This window comes from Marmota marmota, unplaced genomic scaffold, assembly GCF_001458135.2.
Source record: "Marmota marmota marmota unplaced genomic scaffold, marMar, whole genome shotgun sequence".
Taxonomy (NCBI): Eukaryota; Metazoa; Chordata; class Mammalia; order Rodentia; family Sciuridae; genus Marmota; species Marmota marmota.
In genome coordinates, this window is record NW_026000221.1 from 5532746 (window position 1) to 5536668 (window position 3923).

Genomic DNA, 3923 nt, shown 5'->3' on the forward strand with positions numbered 1-3923 from the left:
GGGGGTAAATAGGGAGCATTCCCTGTAGGGATAGATAGGTGACAGCACAGGTGCAGAGAAATGTTTTAGCAGAACCGGATGAGGGCCTCAGGTTCATTGCTATCACTTCTCCAGGACCAGGCTGCTGCTGCCCAGAAGGTGCATCCAGGAAGCACTAACCACTGGTGGAGGCAGGGAGATTAGAACTTGTCACAATATTTCTCATATTGCTGGTACCTTAAGACAAAATCAAATCCTCAGTATTACATTTGCAAGTTCAAAAATGAGAAACTTTTCATATTCAGACCAAGGACACAGCTGTGTGTGTGTATGTGTGTATATATGTGTGTGTGTGTGTGTGTGTGTGTGGTGTGATGTTATATCTATATGTAACATAAATATTTCTTTTAAATAATTTTAAGTGTACGGTTTTGTGGAATTGAGTATATCCCCATTCTTGTGTAATCATCACTACTATCCTTCTCTAAAATGTTCACCCAATCCCAAACTGAAACTCCATGCCAACTAAACAAGAACTCCACATTCTTCCTCCCCCAGTCTCTGGTAACACTATTTTTTCTGTCCCTATGAATTTTAGTATTACAGATACCTCATATGAATGAAGTCATAGGACATTTGTCATTTTGAGAGAGAGGATGCTATCAAAACAGAGGAGAAATCAGTGGAGTACATGAAGGGGATTGAGGGGGAGAGAGGAGGATCAAGGAAGAAAGTTGAATGAATCTGACCTAAATTTCCTGTGTACATATATGAATATACCACACTGAATTGCACCATCATGTCCATCCATAAGATGCTAATTTTTTTAAAGTAAATAACTGAAAGATTATTAAGAGTAGAGGGAAGGGAATCAGATTGGGAGGAGAGGAGAGAAAGGGGAAGTACTAGGGACTGAACAGACCAAATTATATTCCATGCTTTTATAATTATGTCAAATGAATCCTAATGTTATGTATAACTAAAAAGAACAAATACAAAGAAAAATAAAAATGTAAAAGTAACAAAAAGTTTGTCTTTTTGGAACCTATTTATTTTACTTAACATACCATCTTCAGTGATATCCGTATTGTTGCATATATCAGAATTTCACTTCATTTTTTTTTTTAAAGAAATGGGTGGAATTTAATCTTTATTTACAGGACACTGTAAGATGAAATTCCACATAGCAATGAGAAAGCTATTTAGAGGACAAGTTTCATATAGTACGTACAGTTTGGAACTGTTCAAGTATAGTTTTGTTGTAAAAAAAATGGTACAATAACAAGCCACATTTAAAAAGAGCTCTTAGTAGAGAAATAGTAAGACAAATTTACACCGAACATAGTATATAACAAACTTTATGCCTCAGTTGTACAGCCTAGAAGTTAAAGGTCCAGGAGTCCATCTTGAACTTGAAAGGTATAGGGTTCAGAGGTAGTTTCTGGCCCAACATTTTGATCTTTCTCTTCTTCTATTGAAAAATAATCCTTAATCAAACTTAATGAGACCTTTTACATAGACTCATTTTCATGGTTCTATAGAGCTTCAATTCTGTCCAAGCCTCCACGTTCTTCAGTCATTATACTCAGTTTCTTGGTTTCTCCTAGTTTCTCAGTAGCCTGAAAGATACTTGAAACGAGATATCCAGAATAACCAGAATAATTTTGGCATCATTGCATATACAATGAATGAGGTATATGATCTCTTCAACTGTCCCATCCCTTGTATAATTGGTCACAGCCCATACAGCTTCCTTTTGTGTCTACAAGTCTGCCTTAGAACACTGACAAGGAATGGGATTAATCCATGATTGACAACTTGCTATATCTGGTCCTATAGGCCAGCTGTTTCACATTGTCCATGCAGCTTCCTTCTGAATATTAGTTTTGGGGTTAGTTAGTAGGCTGGGAAAGACAGCAAGTGTACCTGCATCTATCACAATCTGTCTGTTCATCTGTTCCAGTCACAATATTTCCTATAGGTGGTAGAGTGGGAGTGACAACTGGCAATTCAGAAGCTCCTAGAAGCTTCACAAGTTGGGATACAACTCCTGTTTTCACAACCATTTCAATGCATTCATCTGGACCATCAGTAAGGTAAGAAACAGCCCAGCAGGTATCCACTAATACTTCTGGATCATCATGATGCAGTAGACTAAAGTCTTCTACGAAAGTGGGAAGAATTTGCTCAACAGCATTTAATGGGGGTACAGGATTCTTATTGTGACAAAGGTTTGAAAGTGTTCAGGTAAGATTACATAAGTAACCCCATGCTAAAGTTGACATATTAGGAACTCCAAGGAGAGCCAACAGTGGGGCCACTGCACCATATTTGATAACCAAGTTTCAGAAAACTGAACCATCACCTGCAATGTTTCCTAGAGCCCATATATCTTGTTCACTGATGGGAACATGGAGAGATGCCGAGAGAGAAATGAATACTGGGATAGCACCTCCATCCACCACAGCCTTGGTCTGTTGTGATGTCCCAGAAGCAACATTATATCATTCTGTGCTTTGCAGATCATTTTAATTGTGTACATTCTGAACTCCTCTGACATTTCATCTACTGTGCTGTCAATGGATTCTATCATTGTAGTATCTTGGTTTGTTTGGGGCACTTTCTTCCTTTGTTTTTTTCATGTAGTTCATGTGTCTTTCTCTCTAGCTGTGTGGATCTGAGGTTTTATAGTTTCTACTCTATAATCTTGTAGTGTCCCTGCAGGTTACCAATACCTCATCTTTAAGGGGGAGATCAATATTTACAGTCCCCAATGTGAACAATATGTAGCTTTAAACCAAATAACTCCAATTTAGACAATTACAGTTTTGTTGCAGTAAACAGAAATGATGTGTTTAATTAGTATCTACAATATAAATAGTATGTTTGCATAAGGGTCTACAATTTCTAATGGTGAACAAAGGGATTTGGGTGGGGTGCAGGATGTGGAGTTTATGAGGTGGGAGGTGACAATATAGAGGTATTATATCATAGGAAGAGTAAAAGAGGAATCAAGAGAAGTAGGCTAGCAGGGATACTAGTAGGTGTAACCAGGCCTTCAGGGACCTTGGCTATGGTCTTCCAGGTCCTAGCTGTTGTCTCTGGATGGAAGCGAGCCGGGAGAGCCACACATGGGTACATGGGAGGACCTCAGCACTGTCACTCTCATCCTCCACGTGTGCTGGTTGCTCTCCTCCTCTGCGCACTGGGCTGGGGTTGCTATGCTCCTCCTTGTCCACCCAGAGCAATGTTAGTGAGAGCCCAAGCAGACTCAAACTGGATGAGACTACTATTAGTTCTGCCCAAGAAGAACATAAATTTTGTAACCAAACCAACCTGGGTTATGTTGTCTATGGGGGCTGTTTTTCCTGAGAAAGCAATTTCCTAGCAGCTTGGAGTTGGTTTTCCAAATTGTTGCTGTTTATGCCTTTGACAATGTCATCAACAGACCAATTCACAGTGCCCTGGTTGTTGCGGTTTTCCTGGAGTGGAAAAGTAGCATCATAAGGAAAGGAGCTTACATTTCACCTTTTCATCATCTGATCAACCTTCTTTGCTTTCCTCAGCTCCACATTAAACTCTATTCAGTGCTGCCTCATTTGTGTACTGTCTTTTCCCTTGTTCTTAAGTCTGTTAGGCTGGGCAGCTAGTGAATTAGCATTCTCATTAGTGGACATGGTTATGATACAAAGGGAGAAAGCTGCCCAGTGGGCTCAGGCTTCCCTAGTAGACCGTGTGGGGCTGACAGGTTGTGGATCAGCTGCCCCTGAAACATCCACTGGGGCCCAGCCCAAAAGCAGTGTGCCAATTTTATTTCTTTTTAAAGCTGAATGATATTCTGTTTTTGTATATACCACATTTTGTTTATTCGTCGAACCAATACATATTTGTGTTGTTTCTACCTTATGTCTCTTGTGAATACTGCTCCTCTGAACAGGGGCATA

General features: G+C 39.7%; 1 pseudogene; it reads right to left on the reverse strand.

The window, feature by feature from the left end:
- Nucleotides 1–1363: 1363 nt before the first annotated feature.
- LOC107144642 lies at nucleotides 1364–3718 on the reverse strand (annotated as a pseudogene).
- Between the last annotated feature and the right edge of the window lie 205 nt (nucleotides 3719–3923).